Consider the following 7,469-nt stretch of genomic DNA (forward strand, 5'->3'; position numbering starts at 1 on the left):
ATCCACACAGTCAAAGGCCTTTGCATAGTCAATGAAACACAAATAGACATTCCTCTGGTACTTTCAGCTTTCAGCCACAAGATAAGAAACTACCAAATACACCATGAGCAGATTCAGCTCGATGACAGCTAACATTACAACCACAACAAATAAATTGCTAATCAGTCCTACAACATTGTCAAGCCTGGTCTAACTCATTAAAAAACGATGAAGGACATATTATCCTGGAAAAGACAAAGTACTAAATATTTTATGATCTGCAATTCTCTTAAGAAAATATGAATGTAGAAAACAGTAGACAGACCAAAGACCATTCAGAGTGGCAGAAAAATACTGATTGAGATAGAGTTCCATTATTCACAAATTCTCCACTCTTTTAGGTTAAGTTTGGGCAGCTCCTCTCCCTTTATTTATCCTACTGCCCCTGAAGACTCAGAGCCTTTTATAAGTTTGTGGACCTTTTATTGTCAAGACTCACAAGAGAGAGAGAAATCCAGACAAAGAACCATTATCCTCTCATTGAAATCATTCTTGATGTGCCCTGGACTATCAGCTACCTCGCTGACACACGCTTTTCTGTCGTTGTTATCTAAGATCTAGTGCAATGAAATGGTATGTTATCCAATCCCTCAGTTTAAGGCTGGATACTGGGATTATCTCGACACTCATCAGTCCGCTTGCGTGTTGTGGTGGCTTGCTGCACTGCTATGACGCTGTAAACTATGTTATTTGTCTTTTCAATACTACCAGAGTTACTTGTGGTGGATAGGTTGGAGCAGGGCTTCCAGAGTAACAAGGCAGGCCTAGTAAATCTCATCCCAAATATCAACCAACGAAACTCTATGGATTACAAGAGAATATTGTCCAGTACTGTCTGACAGTGTTGGAAGATGAGTCCCTTAGGTTGGAAGACACTTGAAATTGTAAATATAATAGTAATTGAGCCAAGCATTCCAATGATCCTTAAGATAGTGTAGGATGAGGCAATGTTTTGTTTCATTATATAAAATGTGCAACCAGCGTTCTCCTTTAGACTCAAGGATGGTAAGATGTCATCTCGCATACTTCAGGCATGTTGTCAGGAGGGGGCAGTCTTTAAAAGAGGACATCATGCTGGGAAAGATAGAGGGTAGAGAAGGATACTCAACCAGATAGAGGGACAGAGTGACTGTAAAAACGGGCTCGAGTGTGTGAAGAATCATGAGGATGGCACAGAAGAAGGCAAGATCCATACCTATTGTTCACAGCTTCTCTATGAATAGTAGTTGACCTGATGGCACCTAACAATAACATATATAATGTCACCGTGAATAATAACTGACTAAATGGCAATTAACAGAAATAACACTAGGATTGTTAGGGAATCTGTATTTCAATAGCATCCCTAACAAAAACAAGCCCATGGCTGTCAAACTGACTCTAATAGAGAGAGACCCACTAGAATAATAGAGTACAACTTCCCAATAGCATTTCCAATGCTGTTGATCTTTATGGGAGCCGATTGTCACATCTTTCTCTTATGTGAAGTTTGGAGGGTTCAGATAGACAACTTTTTCTTTAGCAGCCACTGGGACTGGTCCTAGGGTCCATGGGGAACCCACATGATTTGTGTTTGACCACTAGCCTAAAGTTGTTCCTTTAAACCCACCCAGCAATTTCAAGGGCAAAGGCCTGGCAACCTGCTTGCATAAACATTAACCAGGAACATCCCATGGCGGTCTACTCTATAACACAGGGATTATCATGATTTAGAATTGACTCAAAAGCAAAGACTGAATTTGGGGTTATTGTTTTCTTTTTATTTCCCTAAGCACCTTTCACATCTAAACTCCACGTGTTCATCTTTTTCTCCAGAGAGTGACCCCATACGATTGTTGTTGTTGTTGTTGTTGTGTGCTGTCGAGTTGCTTGCAACTCATAGTGACCCTATGTAAAATAGCCCTAAACTCTGCTCTATCCCATGCCAATCTTATTGTTACCCCCATTACCTTAGTCACTGAATCAATCCATCTCATCGAGAGTCTTCCTCTCTTGCACTGTCCCTCCACCCTCTCAAGCATAATGTCTCTCTCCAAGGACTTGCCCCTCCTTGTAACATGCCCAAAGTGTGTCAGACAAAGCTTTAGAAACCTTGTCTCCCAGGAGCAGCATGGTTTCACCTTCTCCAGAACAATCCTGTTTGTTCTTCTGGCAGTCAATGGTATATTCAATACTCTTCTCCAGAACCACAACTCAAAGGCATCAATTCTCCTATCATCCCTAGTCATTGTCCAGCTTTCTGATGCATGGCGTATAATTGGGAAGACCATGGCTTGGATCGGGCACACCTTAGTCTCCAGGCTGACATTATTGCTCTTCAGTACTCTGGAGAGGTCCCCAATGCAATCATCTCTTGATTTCCTAGCTGCTGGTGCCAAGAGTGTTGATTCAGCAAACGGAAGCTGTTAACAATCTCAATCTCTTAACTGTCTATCATGATGCTGTCAATTGGCCCAGTGGTGAGAATATTTGTTTTCTTGATTTTGAGCTTAAATTCAAATTTAAGGATGCAATCTTTGACCTTTTGAAACAAGCTCTTCAGGTCCTACTCAGTTTCTGCAAACAAGGTTGTGCCTTTTGCGTAATACAGGTTATTTATGAGTCTTCCTCTAATCCTGATGCCACGTTTCTCCTCATAGAGCTCAGCCTCCCAGATAATAGGTTGTACATATAGATTGAAAAGGTATGGAGATAGAAAACATCTCTGGCATACACCTTTCCTAGTTTTGAACCCTGCAGTGTTTTCTTGCTCTGTCCTGACGACTGCCTCCTGGTCCACACATAGCTTTTGCATAAGCATGATCAAATGTTCTGGGAGTCCCATTCTTCTCAGAGTCAGCCACAGTTTGTTGTGATCAACACAGTTAAAGGCCTTTGCATAATCAATGAAACACATATAAACATTCCTCTGGTATTGTCTGTTTTCAGCCAAAAGATAAGAATCTACCTAATTTCCCTGAGTCAGTGGACTTTAAGTAACATTTGTCTACCTGTCATGAGAAACAACAAACTCAGTAAGCTCCATCTTCTCTGCAAAAGGACACAGCCCAAGGGGTAACCTGGTACATTTTTCTGTTGGACTTAAAAAAGCACGTGTCTGTTTTATATCCTCCTCCTGAAGCTAAAAAAAAAAATCCTTACTCACTTTATCATTAAGCTATCCAGGACAAGAAAAAGTCCTGTTCACATAGATTTCTGCAAACACAGCTTCTGTGGCTCAGTATCCTGGCTGGGACTGTTCTACCACTTGAGAAATTTATGATCCTTAAAAGTCAAGTACAGTCCTAAAACCCTTCCCTTTCATAGAAACCAGATAATAGCATATAACATTTCCCTTGGGCCATCTTAAGCGCTTTGTCAAGAATCAACTCTATGCCCCTCCCCCAAAAAAGGCAATCAAGGCTCTGCTAGCCGCCTTCTGCCCTCAGCTTTGCTTCAAGGCTCTATTCCCAAGTGACAGTGATCACAGAAGCACTCTTGTTTTAATTGGGGACAGCCAGGGTGGTGCCACCTGACAATTGGGATTTTTAATGAACACTTAGGACTGAAAAGAATGAGCTATTTTGGCCAGAGCTCTTATGGCCAAAGTCACTGGGGCCATCAAGTTAAATTCCCGCTTGCAGCACTAGACTCTGAGAGAGAGAGCAGCTACCTTGTGAAATCCCCCAAATTTTCCTTGACCTTGATTTTACCTTCAAAGGCAGCAAGCTGGCCAGTCACGCTAGAGCAGGTAAGGGAGCCTTTCTAGGCTACAAGTCAACATATCAATGCTGTCTGCCTCTCCCAGGCCAGCCAGCTTTCAGAGTTACCCCGAGAAAGGGTTATAGTCTCCCTGGTGGAGCTAAAAATAAACAATGCCTCTAGAATGAAACAAAGTCTAGGAACTCTGCTTCAAGTGGCAAAATTGACCAGCTGCTGATGTACTTGCCTTAAGCTAAATTATTCCATTTCTGCAGGCCAGCTGAGAGCATAAGACATGCTTTGCCTTGCCTTCTAGTAGCCCTAGTTTTGCTACTATTCATTTGTACTTCCACAACTGCGGATCCTTATTATAAGTTGGTGTGTTAAGTAATGACTGTATTCAGATCCTCATGATTTCCACAGAGGGTCAACTTTAGTTTAGGCTGAGCATGTGCTCTTGTTTTCTAGGACCTCCACATTCCTTGATAAGCACTGGACTACTAACCCAATTGTCAGCAGCTCAAACCCACCAGCTGCTCCCCTGGAGATAGATGAGGTCGTCTCCTCCCATGAAGATCTACAGCCTAGAAACCTGATGGAGTAGCGACTCTAACCTGTCCTCAAAAATTAGTATGAGTCAATTCTAACTCAAAGGCAGTAGCATGATGAGTTGTTGTTATAGTTGTGTGCTGCAAACCTATTTACAACAGAGCTCTGAACGGAGCTCAATCCTCAGACATTTTCATTGTCTCTGACTCACCTACTCCCATTACCGCAGTCAATCCATCTCATCGAGGGTCCTCCTCTCCTGCGCTGTCCCTCCACCCTTCCAAGCATAATGTCCCTCTCCAAAGCCTGGTACCTCCTAGCAAAATTACCAAAGTATGTTAAGATGGAGCTTCAGAATCCTTGCTTCCAAGGAGCAGCCTGGTTTCACCCTCCCCAGGACAAACCTATTTGTTCTCTTAGCAGTCCATGGGATATTCAGTAGTCTTCGGCAGAACCATGGCACAAAGGCCATCGATTCTTATCCTATCATCTCTAGTGAAGTGAGTTACGCAACTGCATAACCCCAGCTAGCTTGGGCACTCCAATTGCTATTTCATTTTCTCCTCCTCCTAAAAAAGGTACAACTGGAGAAGTTACCCATAGCTCTACTCAGAAACTTCTCATTGAGAGATTTTTTGCTTTTGTGAGAATCTAGCCCAAAGCTTCTGACTCAATGATTCTCAACAGTGCCACAACAGCCCAAAGGTCAGAATATTCATGTTTCCCAGAAAACACCTTAAAAATGGGTTAGAATGGCAAGAATCTGGTTTGTTAGTGGAGGAACTGCCTGACTAGGAAAAAATCTTAATAGCCCAGAGGCTGATTACATTTAGAATCTTCTTCCAGATTGGAGCATTTGGGCCTGTAGGTGGTAGGGATACAGATGATGGCAGTAGAATTGGCCATTCCAGGAACCCTCCCTCCTATGTACAAGTTGAGAAGACCTGCTCTAAATCCTGCCTCACCTTCTGCCCCTTCTGGGTCCAGAGCCCTGGGTAATGGTCTTCTTTACCAGCCTTTGCTTATTTTACCCTGAATTAAGGTCTCAGCTTAGCATATTTCCACCACAGTCCCAGAGATGAGCTCGACCATGAACTCAGCCGCATTGTGGAAAGACACAACCACTGACCCCCTCATTCATGCTAAACATGACCTCTTAGAGGAAGTTAAGCTACAAAAATACTTTCCACCAAGATTTCAGCCACTAACTGAAGGCAAAACCCCTCTTCAAAAGAGGCAGGAAATAAAAACTGCTTAGACTATCTCTGAGTTTGTAGAGCACAAGATTCATCATAACTACTCACACAATGTCTTAGGGTCCCAGTTTTTCACTTTTATGACCTTCATCCAAGCTGGTGAGTCTTGGTTTCTGAAAAGTCACACAGAGCTCAAGAGCATGTTGGTCTGCTTGTCTGACTTTTCCTAGGAAGGAAGATTCACAGTGAGATAGAATTTCCAGGAATAACTGAAGAGCAATGGTGTCTCTCTGGAGACTAAGGTGCGTCTGATACAGGCCATGGTCTTTGCTATCACTTGTTATGCATCAGAGAGTTGGACAGTGACTAAAGAAGATAGAAGGAGAATTGATGCCTTTGAGCTGTGGTGCTGGAGAAGAGTATTGAGGGTGCCATGGACTGCTAGGAAAACAAACAGATTCATCCTGGAAAGGGTCAAACCGGGCAGCTCCTTGGAGGCAAGGATTCTGAGGCTCTGTCGAACATACTTTGGACATGTTGTACGGAGAGACAGGCCTTGAAGAAGGATATCATGCTTGGGAGGGTGGAGGGACAGTGCAGGAGGGGAAGACCCTCTATGAGGTGGATTGATTCAATGACTGGGGTAATCGGGATGAGTGTATCGGAGATGGTGAGATTGGCACAGGACAGAGCAGAGTTTAGGGCTGTTCTACACAGGGTCGCTATGAGTCACAAGTGACTCGACGGCACATGACAATAACAATAACAAGGTTCAGCTCTTTCCTATGATTGGAATATCTCTGGCCACAGAGGAACTATAGTCTGATCAGTTCTACTCCTTATGCTGGTTTCAGTGATGCCAAATTTGCACTGAGAAGTCCCCCAAAACCTCCACGCTGAGTAGTTTATCTGGCCCCAAAAGCAAAAGGAACAACAGATCAGTTATTGGCTTTCAGAATGGAAGACATTAAAGATCAAGTGAGTACAGATACTAGGATCAACAGGGAAAAAAAAAGTCAGAAGCCAAAGTCATGATATGCAAAAGTAAACAGAAGAACAAGAAGACCTGAACCTAAGGAACTTGAATCAGTCCCACGATACCAGACAGCAATGCCTTCTCAGCAAGAGCTAAGTCCACCCTTTGTATTCTAGAAGGTTAAATAAGCACCTGGCGCAAGTCAACACGTATACATCTGTATCCTCAAATTTAAGCCCTTCTGGGGAGCAGCCCACTCAGAGGCTCCTGTATATCTCTCTCCAGCACTGAGATGCTTTGATCTATTTCTCTTTCAAGCTTTGTGGTACCTGGAAATATATAATGAGCATTCTTGTAATTGCAAAGCTGAACTCTCTAAGTAGGGAACCCACAAGGGAACAAAAATTAAAAATCAGAGTGGTAGCAGTCACTAACACTTTGGCAGCTCAGAGGTATTTACTGATGTTGCTAAATAGATACTGACGTTTTACTGGTCACATGGGGCAAGTGACAGGCCTTAAGTAATGCTGAGCTTGGAGAAGCAGAACCAGATTGCTATGTACATGTATACAGACGAGACAGCTAGCTAATGTAGCAGGCTTCACCATCAGAGAGAGATGGGGCTTGGATAAGGTTCTACACACAAGTCAAAGAAATCCAGGAAGCTTGCCTGTCACAGTCTGGGTCCTTGGTACAGTTTGATGGTGGTGCTTGTTATGTGGCATTAAGAACCAACTCATAGCTGACCCTCCAGCAGGTTTTCAGAGACAGTAAATCACAAGGGACGAGATTGACTATCCTTGTTCCATTGAGTAACTGGTAGATTCAAACTGCATGCCTTTGGGATTGCAACACAGCTTCTTATCATTGGCCTGCCTGAACTCCCCTGGATAGGGCTTGAAGAGTGTCATTTTCCTTAGTCATGCGTTACTACAAGACTTACCAAAAAAAATGGACTAGGAATCAAATTCTTACTATTTTTAAGTTTGAGGAACTCCTTCAACCAGAAGTTAATAGAGATAGATGAT

This window comes from Elephantulus edwardii, unplaced genomic scaffold, assembly GCF_000299155.1.
Source record: "Elephantulus edwardii isolate Elephantulus edwardi_28Jun2011 unplaced genomic scaffold, EleEdw1.0 scaffold00028, whole genome shotgun sequence".
Classification (NCBI taxonomy): domain Eukaryota; kingdom Metazoa; phylum Chordata; class Mammalia; order Macroscelidea; family Macroscelididae; genus Elephantulus; species Elephantulus edwardii.